The sequence below is a fragment of the Tamandua tetradactyla genome, chromosome 3 (genome assembly GCF_023851605.1).
Source record: "Tamandua tetradactyla isolate mTamTet1 chromosome 3, mTamTet1.pri, whole genome shotgun sequence".
NCBI classification, from domain to species: domain Eukaryota; kingdom Metazoa; phylum Chordata; class Mammalia; order Pilosa; family Myrmecophagidae; genus Tamandua; species Tamandua tetradactyla.
In genome coordinates, this window is record NC_135329.1 from 129365971 (window position 1) to 129387160 (window position 21190).

At 42.1% G+C, this 21190-nt stretch overlaps 1 pseudogene; it reads left to right on the plus strand.

The window, feature by feature from the left end:
• Positions 1–11453: 11453 nt before the first annotated feature.
• LOC143675762 (proteasome subunit alpha type-1 pseudogene) lies at positions 11454–12272 on the plus strand (annotated as a pseudogene).
• The last annotated feature ends 8918 nt before the right edge of the window (positions 12273–21190 follow it).

Here is a 21190-nt window from a genome sequence, read left to right on the forward strand (position 1 = left end):
CATATGTATACACCATTGTTCGCCAATCTACTTCTCAGTCAGTGCACCCTCAGCCACCTCCATTCATTGGGCATCGTGTATAACGTCGAAAGTTAACAATCCATTAATACACTAAATTTCAAATAATTTCATTGTTCCCAAGAGAAAGATAACCAATAAACACACCCTCGCCAAATAGAAAATCGAAACTTCCCCTTAACTCTATTCCCTCCCCCCATGATTTATCCCTGGCATTGCTGCGGTAGTGTTGGTGTAGAATAAACCTTTCTAAAGGAACATAGCAGAAACAACTGTTTTGAAATGCAAGTTTTCAATTTCAGAAGTTAGCTTCTTGAGAGAATAAAAGGTTTTCTGAATTCAAATAACTTCCTCTTAAATATCAAGAATAAGATCCTGGCTCTCTCAGAGCCCATAGGAGAAGGCATTCTGTAAGTTGTAAGAGCAATTTTTCCTCAAAGAAAGAGAGTTTAACCAGTTGGTCGGAATGGGGGCAATCAGAGAGTAGAGGATTTCAAACTTAGAAGAGTGGCTCCAAAATTTCCTAGATAGTCTGATGGTGAGGTTTAAGACCTGCTTCCCTCCTAAATCCCTGGGAGGAGGTGACCTCAACCACACCCATTGCCAGCATTTGCATTCGAGTAACAATTTCAGGTGAGGACAGAAGGAGGGAGGGCCTGAGCCTCCCTCTCCATTCACAAGCCTCCCTTGCTCTCAAGAGGCCTGGAATGTACCAGCATTTCCTTCATGCCTCTAAGGAGAGGTAGAAGATGAACCGAGAGGGCTGGTCTGCAAGCTAATGGTCACCTTGATGGTGGGAGCCAACATGACCTTGAAGCTGAGGGCCTCAGGGCAGCCTGTCCATATCACAGCAGACCTCAGGGATGTCTGCATGGCTGGTGGGAGTTGGGCAGTGCTGGTCAGCCGGGGAACACTGGCCATGCCAGGAGAAGAGATCCCAAGTCACCCCAGCTGCAACCACTTCAGAAACAGAAGTAGCAAAAAGAAAATCCAATGCCCAAAGACCAAGCAGAAATGAGACACTTCAGCAGTGACCAGTGAGGAGCCGAAGCAGTGCATGGGCAGCCAGGGAAGGTGAGAGGTCCCCAGCCCCACCCCTACCCCCATGTATCCTGGGAGAGGGGGAGGGACGAGAAACCCAGGATGAGGCCCTAGAATCTACATTTGTAGCAAGCATTTCAGGTGATTTTAAAGCATGCTGAAGATGAACTGAACTAGGGTTGAGTTTGGTACGGCTGGAGCAGTGGAAGGACAAATGAGCAACAGGGGTGAAAGTATGGGTAAAAGAAGGATTCCGATTATCCAAGGATAGACTAAATCCACTTGAGGTGCCAACAATGCTTGATCTTCTCAAAATGAGAAAAAAAAAGTTTCGAAGAGTATCTATGGGCAGGCCATGGTGGCTCAGCAGGCAGAGTTCTTGCCTGCCATGCCAGAGACCCCAGTTCAGTTCCCGGTGCCTACTCATGCAAAATAAAAAAAGAATAGTATATGTCCCCTCCACCCAACTCCACCCCGACCACATATCCCTCCCCCTGCCACCTCCTCCCCTGCAAAAACACTGAAGCAGTCACCATAGGGGTGATTTTTGGATTTCCTTATACTTTAAAAGTTTCCTTATACTTTAAAAGTTATATATAGGGATGAGGGCACCATAATTTTTTCAACACCTGGGCATCTAATCTGGCCCTGATTTCCAGGTAAGTAACTAGGTGAGCTAAGTTACAGAAAGCACTAATAGAGCAGAAGAAAAAGGAGGGATCAAGGGTCAGAGGTCTCTGTGGGGTCAGAAGGCCAGCATGGCAAGAGGGAGGATGTTGGAAAACCCTGAGGACAAGCTCGGGGTGGGGCCATGGAGTGGGTGGCCAAGTGGAGCTGAACAGAAGAGGCCAAGATAATGAAAAAACAGTCACCCGGGGTAAAGCAGGCTGCAGGATGGAGAGGAGGGTAGGAGTCAGGTGCTATGGTAGTTAGATTCAGTTGCCAACTTGTCCAGGTGAAGGCACCTAGTTCTGTTGCTGTGGACATTAGCCAATGGTACGTGAACCTCATCTGTTGCTGATTACATCTGCAATCAGCTAAGAGGCGTGCCTGCTGTAATGAATGTTTGATTTAATTGGCTGGTTCTTAAATGAGAGAGCACAACATAGCACAGCCCAAGCAGCTCAGCATACATCAACCCTTGTTCCTCTTTCCTCTGCTAACTCTTCAGTCTCTTGCTTCTTCAGGCTGACTTGGGGATGGTTGGGACATTGTTGTCATATCTTTTCTGGGATGGCATTGCTGGCTCTGGGTTCCATCAGCCCATCAGCTCAGCACTCACACCACATGAGCACCCAGCTAGCACCCATGGAGGAGAGCTGGGGAGTTTGTTGGGACATGCTGGGCTTAAATGGAACACTACCCACCGTTACCCTCATCCATGCTCTAAGCCTGGAAAGTGCTCACACAAATGAGTCTCACTTGAGCTACTCTGCAGCCCCTCAGAACTGAGGGTGCAGCTCAGCCCAGGTCTTTGGTGTTGCAGCAAGAAATCACCCCAGGGAAAGTTGTTAGAACCCAGAGGCCTGGAGAGAAGGCCAGCAGAGACCATCCTGTGCCTTCCCACATAAGAAAGAACCTAAGTTGAAAGTTAGCTGCCTTTCCTCTGAAGAACTAACAAAATAAATCCCCTTTTATTAAAAGCCAATCTGTCTCTGGTGTGTTGCCTTCTGGCAGCTAGCAAACTAGAACAGGTGCCAAAGTCTTCAGTGAAAGGGAGGTAACCTCTTGGTGCTGAGCAGGTGCTGATGCTTCAGCCAACTGCTTTCAGTTCACTGAAGTAGCCCATTAGCTACCCATTCATAATTGAAACTTCACCTCCATGTGGCCCCTATAGGTATGTTATATGGAGTAATAAGCTTACTGAGGATATTAATATCACATTTTTAAATGTGGTATATGTTTGTAAAGTGTGCTAAATAATGCACATTGAATATTTTTCTGACACAGTTGGATTTTAGCAAGATTAGGATATCGTTATGTGCATTATCTTTTTACTGCATTGCTTACTTTGTTTCCAGTTAAGCACACAAATTTCTCCTTCCTAATTTTTCAGTTAACAAAAGTCTAGAACAGTCATAGGCTTACAGAAAAATCATGCAGAATAGGCAGAGTTCCCACATTACCCTCAACACACACGCAGAGTTTCATCTTTTGAAAATTTTGTGTTTAAGCAGTTGAAGGTGGACACAAGTTTCCAGGGGAGCCTATTCTGTGCATCTTTACCTGACATTTAAAGTGAGGTTGCCAAGAAAGCTTCTTATTATAAATGGCTTTTTTTTTTAATGTGTCTAGAGAAAATGACTATCCGGGAATGTTTTGGGTTTGTTTTTGCTTTTTTAACTTGTTTTCATTTTCCCTGTGCCAGACGAGGTATCCCTGAGAGAAAACAGACCTTCCCAGGGAATCCAGACTCAGTGCTGATGATATCCAATCCTGAGTAAATTAACCTTTCCTCTGAGGTGAGTAGAAACAGCTATAAGAGAATCCATGTTGACTCCTTGTTAATCTTCAGTTTTACAAGTTTTCTCCTTGATGATTTAAGCATCTGACACTACATTTCCTGTGAAATAAGCAAAAAGTCTGGCTTTATTCTATTTTGGAGTTTGTAGTTAAGTATTTATATACGCGTGAAGAAAGAGAGCAGAGTTATGTTGGTTAGGGTTGAATGCCTTTCTGCACACATCACTGGAAACTATTGAGAATGGTGATTTAATTACTCCATATCAAATGCTCCGGTCTGACTAGTTAAGAAGGTTCTTTTTGTTTTCCTGACACTCTCCACTTAATTTTCTCTAATTTTCATTTTACTTTGCTAACTGAGACTTTTTCTGCAAATCTGAGACTGCATTGGATCCAGTCTGGTAATTTGTAGGGTCAGGGAAGTCCTTCTGAAAATGAAAACAAGTCATTTGATACTCTTGATTTAATGGAGTAAGTACTCAAGTTTCCATGTAGACTGAAAGGGAAAATTGGGTGGGGGGGAATTTAGGGAGGGGGAGCCACAGATAATACAGAAATCCTTTTTATTTAATTTGGACTGTTGTCCCACATTCACATACATTGATATCATATAGCATTGTGCTATGCGTGCAAATTGCTGACAGGGTCTGGAGAGAGATTTTGCCAGACTGCTTTCCTTCCTCCTTGGAAACTTCAGAAATGGTCGGGAGGGTTGTGTTGTGATTTGGGGACCCTCAGGTAAAGTTCTGAGAGCTACTAGGGTCTCATGAGTAGGGAGGGTTCTATTATACTTTAAACCGTGTGTGTTGTTTTCCTATTGCTGAAACAAACTACCACAAACTCAGTGACTTAAAAACAAACAAACAAACAGATTATCTAACAGTTCTGGAGGTTAGAAGTCTAAACGGGTCTGATGAGCTAGAATCTGAGCTAATAGAGCTGTATTCCTTATGATGGAGGCAATGGGAAAGAATGCATTTTCTGGCCTTTTCCAGCTTCTGGAGGCCGCTTGCATTCCTTGGCTCATGGTCCCCTCTTCCATCCTTAACGTGCATCATTCCAATCTCCACTCCTGTCATACCATCTCCTTTTACTAACTTTGGCCCTCTTATCTCCTCCTTGTGATTACACTGGGCTCAACTCAGATAATCCAGGATAATCTTCCCATTTCAAGGTCCTTCATTTACTCACATGTACTCAGAGGCTTTGGGGATTTGGAGCAGAATGTTTTTCGGCCAACCCCACCAACGCTGGCCGTGTTTTTTCAAACCTAGGACAGATCCTTGTCTGGCCACCACAGCAACCACTTTTTTTTCCTTCCTCCTTGGAAACTTCAGAAATGGTCAGGAGGGTGTGTTGTGATTTGGGAACCCTCAAGTAAAGCAACCATTTGACTTTAACCTGGTCAAGGTCCTTGAGTGGTCCAGTCTTCAGAAAAACCTCATGGTCAGTGCACCTTCTGCCAGACCTTTCAATTACTCCATGGCGTACATCTGGCTCCAATTCATTCAAGCAGCCAAGGCATAGCTGAGCACCCACGGAGAAGAGACTTCAAGCCACTGCAAAGAACCCACCAAAAAATGGTTTTTAAAAATGGTGAATAGGCATGAATTGTAATATACTCAAAATGCTTTTATTTTTGTCTCTGTGCTGGTTTGAAAGGATGTATGTCCCCTAGAAAAGCCATGTTTTAATCTAAATCCCATTTCATAAAGGCAGAATAAACCCTATTCAATACTGTACGTTTGAATCTGTACTTAAATCATCTCCCTGGAGATGTAAGCCAATCAAGAGTGGTTGTTAAGATGGATTGGGGGAAATCTGTCTCCACCCATTTGGGTGGGCCTTGATTAGTTTCTGGAGTCCTATGAAAGGGGGAACATTTTGGAGAATGAAAGAGATTCAGAGAGCAATTCAGAGAGAGCAGAGCAGAATAACATACCCACAAGAAGCAAAGTCCACTAGCCAGCAACCTTTGGAGATGAAGAAGGAAAATGCCTCCCGTGGAGCTTCATGAAACCGGAAGCCAGGAGAAGAAGCTAGCAGGTGATGTGTGTGTTTGCCACGTGCCCTTCCAGATGAGAGAGGAACCGTGACTGTGTTCACCATGTGCCTTTCCACTTGAGAGAGAAACCCTGAACCTCATCAGCCTTCTTGAATCAAGGTATCTTTCCCTGGATGCCTTAGATTGTACATTTCTTTAGACTTGCTTTAACTGGGACATTTTCTCGGCCTTAGAACTGTAAACTAGCAACCTATTAAATTCCCCTTTTTAAAAGCCATTCCATTTCTGGTATATTGCATTCTAGCAGCTAGCAAACTAGAACAGTCTCCCACTTTCTTTTGAAAATTTATTCTGGGAGGGGGTAATCCTGCCCCTGCTTCTATATTGTGTCTCAGTGGAACTGCATTTAAAGTAGGGCAGTTCTTGGGATAGTAGGCTATTTAGCATCCCAGGTCCTAGCCCTCTAAATGCAGGAGGGCCCTCCCTGCCAATCATCATAACAATTAAAACATATACCATACGTTTCCTAAAGATCCCCAGTATTGAAAAACACTGCCCACTGCCAATTCAGTGGCAACTCAGGCTGGCCCAGGACTTCTCTCTCCATTCTCAGTGCCTCATGGGTAATCATTTTTATGGTTCCTTTAGGCTTTAAAGGCAATTTCTATTCAGTAATTAGAATGCCTGGTACAACGTGGAACTCAAAACTCTGATGTAGATTTAGGTTTGCAGCTGGGGATAATCTGCAGTCAGGGAAAGGGGTTGTGGTCAACTCCTTCCTTACTCCCCTTGGCCCCCCAGCTTGCTAACTTGAGTGGGAAAGGACACGGAAAGGGGGTCAGAGAAGTTCCCAAGTTGCTTGCTGATTGCTTGGTTACAATTGACTCTTCCTTTCATGGGTGTTTTTGTGAGTATTTTTGGAGATTCCTATCACTAGGAACACCTGGTGCGACTTTCAGGGGTGTGGGATGTGTTCCATTGTCAAGTTCATGCCCCCCTCCACCCAATCTATCCCAGATCCTGGTAGACCCCTCACAGGGCCCACCTCCCCCTAGGGAGAGGCGATCAGAAGCCGTGTAACTGCTTCTTCATCCTGAATGTGGTGATCTGGAGCCTCACTTTGGAGCGGCACGTCTCTTGCATCTTGGTTGAAACTTCCATTTCAACATCCTATTGTAGTCAAGAATTCAGAGAATAATTTCAAAACAAATTAACTAAGAGCTGATTCGTTCGTGGCTAATATCGCTAGGTTACTGAGCTTCTTCACCATTGTAATGTATGTACGACAACTCATTTTTTATAATCCAATACCTTTTCAGGCTGAATTTTCAAGATACTGCTTGAAATGTCCTTTTGACTAGTAGGGTGTTCAGGAAGCTCCCACCCCACCCCATTAAAAATCCATTCTTTCCTTTTCTACTAAATCTTAAGGCTCTTTTCTCTGCTGCATTATATTCCAGTCCCTTCAAAATGGAGGTTTGAAGACCTACAAAAAACTTCTCATCTACATTCTTTCTTGACTTTAAGGAATGTCTGGACAGAGGAAGGACTGATTCAAATATAGTGAAAATATACTGACCTTTTCACAATAACAACTACCACATGTAGCAAATCCACAACTTACAAAGTGTCTGCACATGTATCTCTCATTTGATCCTTATGTCAGTGGAGGCAAGTCCTACTTCAAAGATGAAGTACAGTTCAGACAGCAAAGGAAGAGGAACTAACATTTAATGAATGCTATTATAATTATATGGTGGGTGGGTTTTTTTTAACATTAGTTCATTTTATGTTCATAGTGAATATATAATACAGATATCATTAGCATCCACAGGAAACTAAGTTTCAGAGAGGTTGAGTAATTTATCTAAAGTCACATAGCCACTAAGTAAAGAATCAAGATGCCTGTTTATTTTTGCTGGGACATAAGCTTAGTCTTCTCTCTTAAACTAGAACGTATTAGACCTAGGTTAATAATGAACTTGTGAAATTGGGGCTCATCTTACACAGGAAAAAATATGTAGGGGTGCTTTTGCCTGCCAGTTTCATTGAATTTTAACATCAGCATAAAGCCCGATGGCCTAAAGAGAATACTTTTATGGCTCCCAATTTTGGCATTTAAGGGTGAGTGAAAAGTAACATGAATTTGAGGAAATAGTAGTGCAAGTCATCATATGTCTTTGTAAAATGAGTACTTGGGGACCAATCAAGCCAAGGTAAACACTGAATTATTTCAAGTGAGACAAGCACAATCACGTTTCTATATCGCTCATTAGGAGCCCAGAGCACAAAACTCACGGGACTGCTGTTATAAGGTTAAATTCCGGAGTACTCCTGTAGACATTTCCAGAGACCTCCCTTTGCCCTTTGTCCACGGCATACTAAACAGCTTCCTTAGTCCAAGAGGCCCCTTCTTTTGTAAACCTACTATTGGACCAGGGCTTCTACTCTTGATTTCTCTCTTTACCTATAATTTTAGGAAAGGCCTGTTAATTCCTTTTGTTGCAGTTATATTTCTGCCCTAAGTCCTTAGGCTTCCCCAACCCTTTCTTACCTGAAATTTTATAGTACTTATTGACTTTTCTAGCCAGTGTAGCACTTCATGCTGTGCCATGCCCATGCCCCTTTATAAAGCAGGGATCTTTAGGTGGTGTTCTAGTTTGCTAGCTGCCAGAATACAATATACCAAAAACGGAATGGCTTTTAAAAAGAGGAATTTAATAAGTTGCTAGTGTACGGTTGTAAGGCCAAGAAAATGTCCCATTTAAAGCAAGGCTATAGAATGTCCAATCTAAGGCATCCCGGGAAAGCTACCTTGGTTCAAGAAGGCTGATGAAGTTCAGGGTTTCTCTCTCAAGTCAAAAGGCACATGGTGAACACAGTCAGGGTTCCTCTCTCATCTGGAAGGGCACATGGCGAACACGGCATCATCTGCTAGCTTCTACTGCTGGCTTCCTGTTTCATGAAGCTCCCCAGGAGGCATTTTCCTTTTGCATCTCCAAAGGTCACTGGCTGGTGGACTCCGCTTCTCATGGTTATGTCATTCTGCTCTGCTTTCTCTGAACCATTCTTTGAATCTCTAGCTTTCTCCAAAATGTTTGTTCTTTTATAGGATTCCAGTAAACCAATCAAGACCTACCCAAATGGGTGGAGACACATCTCCCCTAATCCATCTTAACAACCACTCTTGATTGGGTTACATCTCCAGGAAGATGATCTAATTACATACAGTATTGAATAGGGATTATTCTGCCTTTATGAAATGGGATTTTGGTTAAAACATGGCTTTTCAAGGGTACATACATCCTTTCAAACCAGCACAGAAGGGTATTTGGGTGCAGCAAGGATGTGTGACACCAGAGATGAATGAAAGAAAAGTTTATTATTCCTCACAGGTCCTAGAACAGAGAGGAACCTCGCAGGATTACCTGGGGAAATACGTCGGAAGTATAGGTTCAACCGTGCTGGCAAGGAGCAAAAGGTTATAGTGGACCTGGGGACCATAATTTCTAATGTTTTCTTGGTGGAATCACAATTGGTCTAGAAAAAGTATAGGGTGGGTAGTTTGTATTTGACTTTCACAGAGGAGCTAAGCCAGGTAGGATGTGGGTAGGTGTGTTAGTTAGATTCAGTTGTCAACTTGGCCAGGTGAGCATACCTAGTCTTGTTGCTGCGGACATAAGCCAATGGTACGTGAACCTCATCTGTTGCTAATTACATCTGCAGTCGGCTAAGAGGCGTGTCTGCTGCAATGAGTGACATTTGACTTAATTGGCTGGTGCTTAAATGAGAGATAGCAACGTAGCACAGCCCAAGCAGCTTGGCATTCCTCATCTCAGCACTAGCAGCTCAGCCCAGGCCTTTGGAGATGCAGAAAGAAGTCACCCTGGGGAAAGTTGTTGGAACCCAGGGGCCTGGAGAGAAGACCAGCAGAGACCATCTTGTGCCTTCCACGTAAGAAAGAACCTCAGTGGAAAGTTAGCTGCCTTTCCTCTGAAGAACCAACAAAATAAATCCCCTTTTATTAAAAGCCAATCCGTCTCTGGTATGTTGCATTCTGGCAGCTAGCAAACTAGAACAGTAGGAGAAAGAAAAACTGTTTATCTTGTATAAGCAGGTATCAGGGAAGGTCACTGAGGGACCTAATAACAGTCTTGGATACTGAGGCAGCATGAGAATGTGAAAAATCTTTATTTTACTTCACTGTAATAATGAACCATACTTTTGTTGTCTTTATGCACATTTAAGTATTACTACTATTAAGGCTTTATACATCATTGAGTTATGGCAAAGAACTGTGTAATGGAAGTTCAGAAGATGATATTTTACTGGATATAGGAGAGTCTTAAGAGAAAACAGGGTAAAAATATTTGTCCATGGTGATGTGGAACCCAAATGAGAGATGGGCTAGTACTGTGCAGAGGACCCTGCTAAAAGGCTGGCGTGGCTATTATAAGTAGATAATGAGAGGAGCATTCTTAAAAGTTACAAGGCAAGTCTCAAATCTGAATGATTCTCCAGAAAGAAATCACTCTTCTCTGTTTTCTGTAACTTCACTTCAAAGCAATGTAAGGAATCAATAATTTTGTAGCCAATCAGTATGATCATAATGGATATCTTCCCTTTCAGAACATCAGAGATAGAGTAAATCTCCCTGGGATTTTGATAAGAACTTATACCCACAGCACTTACCATCAAAGTCATCAAAGCACTGAGAGCAGACTTACAGGAAGCAGGTCTGGACAGTCCAGGGATGACAGCCCAGTGGAACCCTTTCAGATTAAGGGGGACAAAAGGCTCAGGTGTCCTGCCTTTAATGATGGGGGCTTATTATTAACACAGAAAAGCAGAAACTCTAAATTTAGTGTGTAGCTAATGCCTCAGGCTCCAAAGTCGAATGGCTCAATTCAAATACGAATGCTTCCATTCCCAAGATATATGTAAATTATTTAACCTCCCTCAGACGTCATGTTGCCATCTGTAAAATGGAATATCTAACTCATAAAATTACTTGAGGTGAATTGAACTAATGCTATAATGTTGGTAAAGCACATATACTGCACCTGATACTCCAGAAAGGGTTATTTCTTTTTTAAAATACCATTTAAAAAAAACAACCCACCATTAAGAAAACAAATAGACAAGGGACAGATTGGAAAAACTACTTACAGCATATGTGCTAGTTTGAATCTGCTGTGTACCCCAGAAAAGCCATGCCTGTTAAGCCTCATTCAATATTGCTGGATGGGAGCTTTTTGATTGTTCCCATGGAGACGTGACCCACCCAATTGTGGGTATGACTTTTGATTAGATGGTTTCCATGGAGATGTGTTGCCACCCATTCAAGGTGGTGTTGCTTACTGGAGCCCTTTAAGAGGGAACAATTTTGGAAAAGCTTGACAGCAACCAGAACCAGCACAGTCCATGCAGCCAGAGAAATTTGGAGATGAAGGAAAATGTCCCTCAGGGCACTTCATAGAGCAAGAAGCCAGGAGAGAAAGCTAGCAGATGTCCACCATGTGACCTCCCAGCTGAGACAGAAACCCCAAACTTCATCAACCTTTTTTGAGCAAAGGTAAATTCTTGTTGGTGCCTTAATTGGGGCATTTTCATGGCCTTTGAACTGTAAACTTGCAACTTAATAAATTTCCATTTTTGAAAACCTTTCTGTTTCTGGTATTGCATTCTGGCACCTTACTAACCAGTACAGCATATTTATTTATCTGAAAAAGGACCCATATCCAGAATATATAAAGAATTGTTATAAACCAACAATAAAAAAATGAACCACCCAATGGACACTTGGCATTGATCTGCAGCTATGTGGAATTGTTATAAACCAACAATAAAAAAATGAACCACCCAATGGACACTTGGCATTGATCTGCAGCTATGTGGAGCCTGCAGCCAGACCTTCACCAGAAACATGTTTTGCAAGCAGTATGACAGTGATGTCACTGTTTGGAGCCCTTGGGGCAGGATTCATCAAATTGAATATGCAATGGAAGCTGTTAAGAGAGGCTTAGCGACAGTTGGTCTGAAATAAAAAACCCAGGCAGTGTTGGATGCATGGAAGAGGGCAGAGTCAGAGCTTGCAAACCATCAAAAAAATTCTCTATGTTGACAACAATTTTGGTACCTCAGTTGCTGGGCTGACTGCTGATGCTAGACGGTTAACGTGATTTCACACACCATGAATGTTTGGATTCCACATTTGTACTTGACAGACTTCTTCCTCTATCTCATCATGTATCTCTAACTGGAAACAAGATCCAGTTAACCACACAATATGGCTGGAGGCCATATGGTATGGGACTGCTCATTGCTGGTTTGATGATAGGGACATGTCCATCTGCTAACTATTTTGATTACAGAGCTATGACCATTGAAGCCTACTCTCAATCAGTTTGCATTTACTTGGAGAAACGTATGTCTGAGGTTATGGAGTTTGAATGAATTGGTTAAACATGGTCCGGGTGCCTTAGGAGAGACATATCCTGCAAAGCAGGGTTTAACTACAATGTTTCCAATAGAATTGTTGATAAAGTCTTAGAGTTTATGATCTATGACAAATAGGTCTTAATTCCCAGAAGGTCTTGAAGAAGGACTACAGAGAAAGGCACAGCCAACTCATCCTTCTGATGAACCTGCAGAAAAGGTTGATGAACCAATGGAACATTGTGATAAATCAGTCTGTATGTACTTTATAAAATATGAAACAATTCAGGAACATGTACCTGAATGAAAATAATCTATACTTTGGACCAAAAGATACACAGTGGTAGAATGGTATGTTTTAGGAATCAGTCCACAAAGTGAGTTTTTTCCAAGCAACTAACAAACCATATAATGGGGTGCTTTTTTTCTTTGAGAAGATCTATACAATAATTTTCTAGAAAGTATAGGGTATCTATACTACTGTTTTCATATGAAGAACCTAGTGCCTTTGTGATTTTAAAGACAGCTGTGAAATAAAATTGCTTCATTTGGAAAAAAAAACTTAGACACATACTTCATAGAAGAAAATATACAAATGAGCACATGAAAGATGTTCAACATCATTAGTCATTAGGGAAATGCATATTAAAGCAACAATGAGATACCATTTTGCGTCTTTCTTAGTTTTCCAGGGTTGCTTATGACCAAGACCACATGGTGGGTTGGCCTGAATAACAAGAATGTACTGGCTCATGGTTGGAGGCCTGAAATCCAAATCAAGATGTCAGCAAGGCCATGCTTTCTCCCACAGTCAGTAGCGTTCTGGTGATGGCAGTCCTCTAGTCACATGGCGTCTGTCTCTGCCTTCCTCTGACTTCAGGCTTCTTCCAGTGCTTTCTCTCACTGCATCCAAATGTCCACTCTTTATAAAGCATCCAGTCATACAGATTAAGACCCACCCTGATTCAATATGACTCCAACGAAAAAGGATCTTCAAAGATCCTATTCATAAATGAGTACATACCTTAACTAAATACAACGTCATCAAAGGTCTTATTTACAGTTAGTTTACACCCACAAGAACATGGACTAAGATTTGAACATGTCTTTCTCTTTTGTAGGAAACATGATTCAATCCCCAACAACATGCAATAGAATGACTAAATTTAAAAAGACTGATAATACTAAATGCTGACAATGAGGTAGAGCAACTAGAACTCTCATACATGGCTGGTAGGAGTGCAAATGGTACAATCACTTTGGAGAAGAGTCTTAAAGTTTATTCTAAATTTTAATATGCATCAATCTAAGGAGTCAAAAATCCAAATCCTTGGTATTTATGTAAGAAAATGAAAATATATATACCAAAAAAAAGACTTGTACGTAAATGTTTGTAGCAGCCTTAGTTTTAACAGCCCCAAACTGGAAAGAAGACAAGACACATGCACAGAAAGGATCAGGGAGGACCCTACACTTTGGCATCAAGCTATTCTCTAAACTCTTGTATGGACAAGCCCTGAAACAGAGCCTTCCCATAGAAGGTTTGATTTTTTTTTCCTTATTTTTTTAAATTAGCTCCTTGACACTCAAGGAAAGCTCTGTCTTAACAATAGCTGGATACAAGCTTAAGAAACAGATGCCTACATGGGACAAAGATCCTGGAATGAGCTGAGACTCAGCATCAAAGGACTGAGAAAAATCCTAGAATGAGCTGAGAATTAACATCAAGAGACTGAGAGAAACTTCTCGACCAAAAGGGGGAAGAGTAAAATGAGACAAAGTGTCAATGGCTGAGAGATTCCAAACAGAGTCGAGAGGTTATCCTGGAGGTTATTCTTACGCATTAAGTAGATATCACCTTGTTGTTCAAGATGTAGTGGAGAGGCTGGAGGGAATTGCCTGAAAATGTAGTGCTGTGTTCCAGTAGCCATGTTTCTTGATGATGATTGAACAATGATATAGCTTTCACAATGAGACTCTGTGAATGTGAAAACCTTATGTCTGATGCTCCTTTTAGCTACTCTATCAACAGAAGAATAGAACGTATGGAATAAAAATAAATAATAGGGGGGACAAATGTTAAAATAAATTCAGTTTGAAATAGTGGTAAATGAAAGCAAGGGGTAAAGGTTATGGTACGTATAGTTTTTTTTTTCTCTATTATCATTTTATTTCTTTTTCCGTTGTCTTTTTATTTCTTTTTCTAAATTGATGCAAATGTACTAAGAAATGATGAATATGCAACTATGTGATGATATTAAGAATTACTGATTATATATGAAGAATGGAATGATATCTAAATGTTTTGTTTGTTAATTTTTTTAATTAAAAAAAACAAAAAGAGATGCCTCAGAGTCTACATTCCAATGATAATATATTGAAATTTCTAAATGCCCAGGTCTCAACAAAGATTACAAAGAAACAGGAAGTGAGGGCCCAGGCAAAGGAAAAAATTAAGCGTTAGTAACCATCAATAGGGGGACCAGACCTGGGACATACCAGACAAAGAATTATTTTTTTTAAATGGTCCTAAATATACTCAAAGATTTAAGCAAAAACATGGGCAAATAATTAAAGGAAACAAGGAAATGATAAATGAACACAAAGAGAATACCAATAGAGAAACAGAAATTATGAAAAGAAACCAAACAAAGAAGTAGAAATTAAAAATTCCCCAGAGCGGTTCAGCAGCAGATTGGAGCTGACAGAAGAAATAATCAGACTTGAAGATAAGACAGTTGAAATTGTCCACTCTGAGGAGCAAAGAGAAGAAAGAATGAAGAAAAGTGAGCAGAGCCTGAGGAACCTGTGGGACACCATCAAGCATCTCAATGTACATACTGTGAGAATCCCAGAAGAAGAGAGAAAGGGGCAGAAAGAATACTCAAAAAAAATAATGGCTGAAAACGTCCCAAATTTAACAGAAAACATAAATATACACATCTAAGACACTCAATGGGTTTCAAACAGGGTAAACCCAAAGAGACCCACACAATAATATACTGTAATCGCACTATCAAATGCCAAAGATAGAGAATTCTGACAGCCAGATGACAGAAGCAACATGTCGCATACAAGAGAGCCTCAGTGAGATTCAGTGCCTATTGCTCACCAGAAACCATAGAGGTAAGAAAGCGGTGGGATGACATATTTAAAGTGCTGAAAGCAAAAACTTGCCAACCAATAATTCTATATCCAACAAAACTCTCAAAATTGAGGCAGACCTCCTCAGTATGTGGTCATGATTCCCAGGGGCGTAAATCTCCCTCGCAACATGGAACAGAACTCCTGGGGATGAGCTGAGACCTGGCATCATCAGAATGAGAAAGCCTTCTTGACCAAAAGGGGAAGAGAGAAATGAGAAAAAATAAAGTCTCAGTGGCTGAGAGATTTTAAACAGAGTCAAGAGGTTACCCTGGATGTTATTCTTATGCCTTATATAGAGATCCCTTTTTAGTTTATGGTGTACTGGAGAGGCTGGAGGAAAGTACCTGAAACTGTGGAACTGTCTTCCAGTAGCCTTGATTCTTGAAGAAGACTGTATAAACATATAACTTTTACAATGTGACTGTGTGATTGTGAAAACCTTGTGTCTGTCCAGGGTATGAACAGATGAGTAAGATAAAAATATAAGGATAAAAAATAAATAATAGGGGAGATAAAGGGTAAAGGTTGGGTAGGGGAGTCAATGTGAGGGTGAGGTATGGAGTATGGAATGTATGAATTCTTTTTTTCTGTTTATTTTTCTGGAGTGATTGCAAATGTTCTAAAAATGATCATGATGAAAAATACACAACTATGGAATGATATTGTGAGCCATTGATTGTGTAATATGGTTGAACTGTACCTTGTGTGGATATTTCTCAATAAAAATATTTTTTAATGAAGCAGAAATTAAAACATTCCCAGATAAACAAAAGCTAATGAGGAAGTTCATCACCACTAGACCAGTCCTACAAGAGATGCTAAACAGTGTTCTGCAGATTGAAAGGGAAGCACTATAGGCAATAGATAAAAGCTGCATGAATTAGTGAATTAGCACTCTGCTTGAGCATCCTTATTTCTAATTTCTCATTTTAGGCCACCTCAGACGCCTCTGCTCTCCTTACTTCTAACATATAAGAGTTGTCTTTGTTAGACTCCTATTTCCCATCAATGCCCCATGTTGGCGGGGCCACATTAATCATTTCGTGGCATCTTGGGTAGATCAGGAACCAAATTAATCCGGCAAAACTAAAAGAAACCACCATTTTGACAGTCTTAACAGCCTCCCCAAATGGGAAAGTAGGGCAGTGTATTTTGGGGATTTGGGGGGTTTTAGGACCAGGACTGAGTGATTTTAAGTTGAACTTGAAAGATGAGGAACTGATTGGAATCAGGTGGGGTTTATGACGTAGCCGCTTTGCGTTCCTGGGCTCGGTGTGGCAAGGGTCTGGGAGGGAGTCTGGATGAGCAGGCTTGATTGTGAAGCTGTTGTTCATATGCTTTGTCTTCTAGAAGTGGGAATTTCCTGGAGCAAGCACCTAACTGATTTTTACTTGATCTCAACGTTGTGTAAAACAAGGAGAGAGAACTATGCTTTCCAGTTCTCACTGACTGACTCATGAAACTTTAAAGCAATTTCACCTATATGCTACTTTAATCTCCTACCTTCCAGTCCATCACTCACAAAAGCAAGGCTTTGGTGTAAATCACAGCTGTTGGAGACTTTGGGCAAGGAGGGCAGGTTGTAACAGAGTGGCTATTGGTTTTTCAGTTCCTATGCAGCAATGGGGTTCTTTTTATATTTTACTCATTGTTGTCATCCTGTCACTTTAAGACCCACTGCACTATCCTCCTAGATGTCTCATTTATAAAAGAGGAATAATAAGTGTACCTACCTCGTAGAGTTGTGAGGATTAAATGAGTTATATAAGTGTAGAGAGCTGGGAAATAATTATTATCATTATTTCCTCTTTTTGCCAATCTAGATGCAGTAGAGGTCTGTTATTCCATGAAGGCATCTTAGCAAATCGTACTCTGGCTCTTTCCCCAGGACTTCTGCATCCTCACCTCTCTCCCCAGTAACCAGGTTTATGGGTACAGCCATAGTAGTTCTTTAAAATATTGGAAAACTTCCGTCCAGGTGTCCCAACCCCTCAAATGCTCCTGTCCCCTCTCCACTTCCCCCTCGCCCCCTGCTGCTGTCCTGGCCTCTCCCCCAGGGCCACTCAAAGACCTCTGTCAGGCTGTAAAGGACAGACACCTGCCTGCTCACTGCAGTTCTCCCTCTACTCCCAGCCTCTGCCCTTTTTACTCCTCCCTCTTTAGTAGACCTGTCCAGATAATAATGCACTGCTTAAAAAAAAAGTTACGACAAGCCCAGAGCTTATAAACAGATGCACACAGTTATAAGTAGAGAGTCTCAATAAATAGATCACTAGAGTTTGATACTGTTTAAGAATCGTTTAGAGAACCAGGCATTATGCTGAGCTGGGAGTCTACCAAGACATAGCAGCCATGAGACAGGTCTTCGGGCACCCTGTCATCAAATAGGGCAGAGGATACAAACAAGTAGCTCTTCTCTTGCCCCCACCTTGAAAATGTAAACCCAATACTACATTAGCCCAAGAGCTGAGAGCTCCCATAAGTCAGCTCAGCCTCTGGCGTTGAGCCGACTCCCTAGCCGTGGGTCTTCTGCCTGTGCTGACAGAAGTCGGCGCCATCATGGCTCTCTCTAATAAAGTTCTCCTGCTGTCTGCCCAGTACTAAATCCAGACCCACTTTACCATTGGCTTTGCACCCAGATGCCCAGCTTCTCCTGTGTCCTCAGAACTGAAGGCCATTTGTTTCTTCTGGAGGGAATTTAAGGGACACCATTTGTTACCCACTTACTGTTAAAGTGATTTCCTACATGTGGAAGCCAGGTACATCCTATCACATGGTCAGACCCCATCCCAAGGTGGGGGCAGGGAACACACATTTACCACAGCATCTCTCTCTCTCTTTTTTTTTGAGCCTTCCCCCACTGTTTCAAATGTCAGCAACAGAAGTTCCGTTGGCTCAGGAGTGGGAGGAGGCAGTTTGTGTGTGAAGGAACAGATGGCTGCAGGCGGATTGTGGCGGAGCTGCTCTCCACCCCTGCCTGGCTTGCCCTGGCAAGTTCACGGAGGGATCACAGCCTGGGTATTGCAGCCTCCACCTCCCTGGTCTCTCCACCTCTGCTCTCTCCCGTTTCCATTTGCCCTTCCCTGAAGCCAGAATTCTCCTGCTAAATACAGAATCCTGTCACATGCCTGCTTCACAACCTTTGTGGACTTTTTTTTCCTACAGGATAAAATGTTAACTCCTCAGGTTGGCATAGAAGGCCTTGGTCATTCCCTGCTTTACTGAGCACTGTGGGCTCCTATCACATTGGTCTTCCTGTTGATTTCAAAGTTACCTTGCCTATGGGCTCCCTCTAAACTTTAGGAGCACAAGCTATTACTCCCACTCAGAATTCCTAGAACCTTTCTTCACACCCTTTCTCACCTGACAAACTCCTATTCACCCTTCAAGACCCATTCTAATATGCCCTCCACTAAAAAGCTTTCCCCGATGTCTCCGGGGGGAAGATAGTTGCTCCCTCCTCAGAAAAGGGTCCGTAGAAGATTTCAGAGACATAAACACCCCACCTCACAGTCATTATAATTTCCCTTTTACCCTAACCCATAAACCCTAGGAAGCCTGGGTAGGGAAGAGAAGGAGGGAAGGGGGATATTTGATAATATTGAGAAACTATTAGGACTTAAAAAGAAACTGTAGGCAGTTTCTACTAGACTTTTCATTTCATTCATTTATTCACTAAATATATTGAGCACTAACCTTATGACAGGGACTGTGTACTTGGGGAACTTATACACTAGTAGGGAAGACAGATTTATAAACAAATAAATTATAATAAAATCTGAAATTAGATAGAATAAAAACCTGTGTTAGATGTAGGAACCCTTCTACCTTCCTTTTGCCCTTCGAGGACCTTTCTTCCCCTGCCAGATGCCAGGAGTGGAGCAAAGCCAAATAGAAACCATTGCTGCAGGGACTGGGCTGAACAGTGTACCTCCCCAACCCCCAATTTTTTCTGTCTAGAAAGTCAGCATGTGACTTTCTTTGAAAATAGGGTCTTTGCAGATGTGATATGTTAAGATGAGGTCATCCTGGATTAGGGTCGGCCCTAAATCTAGTCACTGGTGTCCTTATAAGAAGAGGATGGAGACGCAGAGGAGAAGGGCCACCCGGGAGGAAGGCCATGGGAGGCCCGCGGCCAAGGACTGCCGGCAGCCAGCAGCTAGAGGAGGCGAGAAGCAATCTTCCCTAAAGCCTTTAGAGGTAGCAAGACCCTGCCCACACGTTGATTTCAGACTTTTAACCTCCAGTACTGTGTGAGGATAAGTTTCCATTGTTTTAAGCCGCCCAGATTTTATGTATTTTTTACGAGAATCATGGGAAACTAGTAATCCCTGTGACCATAAGCAAGTCAGTGAATATCTCTAGGCTGCAGGTTGTCATCTGAGAAATGGGAGATTTAAGCCAGCTGATGTCTAATGTTATCTGCCATTCCAATAATGTACAAATCATAAAGAAACTAATTGGAATTCTAGGCATTCCCAAATAATAGGAAGAGTATTTCTGTGCAGAAAGCCTCTCAGTGCTCCCTGTGGTACAAATCTGTTGATCTTTGGAAAAGGCCAACCCTGGTGGTAGCGTCCTCCTTTCCTGGCACATCACTTCCTACCACTTCTGACTCAAATCTGCCTCCTGAGCTGCCAGCTGGGCACTTGGTAGAATTTACTTTGGGATTATGACTTTGATATGGCAGCATTTTCAACTGCTACAATGGCGATAGTCCTAACTCTGTATCAAAAGTTCTTATTTTTCCCCATCTTCTGAGGTTTCAAAGAGTCCACCACTCTTTTTGGATGATGCCATCAAGATAGTGGAGACAGACACTCCATTCTCTACCTCAAAACTTTAAGCAGCAAGCAAGTACTGACAGAACCATCTTTATCAAAGCTCCAGAAAACAATTAAAGAGTTGTAGTAACAGCATGAGCACCAAATTTCAAAAATAGGCAACTTAAAAACAGCAAGAAAATCTCATAATGCCCTTGTCCGCCCTACCCCCATTTCCTCACTGGCTCAGAGTGCAGCCAGCCAAGCTCCAGTGTGGGTCCCTGGTCCAGGTTGTAGAGGGAGCAGAATAATCCTTGTGCATATACTAGGGTGCATGTATATCTGTGTCAGACTATCTGTGGCAGCCTGAAGGACTGAACCGGGACACTTGTCACAGGCTCCCTGTCCCCATACTTGCCCTGCATGTAGCAGCAGTTCACAGAGCTCTCCTACTGAACCCCTACAGGAAAACAGTCAAATCACAGCTGCCTGGGGCAAAGGATTGCCAGCTAAAGGACATACAGTGTAACAGCAGGAACCATGAGGAAACACTATTTCCTAGGGCAAAGGGGACATTTGAATATTCCTAGTGCCACACAATTATGTCCGGGACAAGATGTGTGTTCAAAAAAGACTGGGGAAGATTCTATGCTTTTGTCTTAGGCTGTTCTCTAATTTCCATTCACACCCTGGATTGTTTGCAGAGCCTTTTGTAGGTAGAGAACCCCTGGACAGTTGCATGTTGTTAAGCACTCTGTCACAGCCTCTGTGAATGACTGTGCAGTTTGTGCATTGCACAACTCTAGGGGACACCCTTCATATAAAGACTGTTGTGACAGACATACATCAGAATAGCTTTCTGGCAGATGACAGCAAAGTGTTTTAAGGCAAAGATGCCTTTTTCTTATTTACACAAAGGCATTTGGGGGGTTAGTTGTAGTGCTGCTCTTTATTTTTTGTTTTTTAGAAAGGAAGCTATACCAAAAATAGGGTTACGCAAATTAGGATAGGTCATCAAAGTTTCCATTTAGCAAGTTAATATTTTTAGTATACAAAAAAGTTACATGATGAATAACCCCTTTAGGCCACTCAGATGATCTCTGGAGTTGCTTGTGGAAACTAGTCTGCAGAGAACAAGCATTAAAAGTCTGAATGGGAGCTTTCATGTACTAACCCAGGGCCATCTGGCCCTATTGCTCTAACCCCCCACTGCTTAAGCTTCTTATATAACCCTCTAGCAGGCCTCTCTAACTTAGTTGACACCCAAAACAGATCATTTTTAACACCTCTCCTCTTTACAGAAAAGTTATTTTCA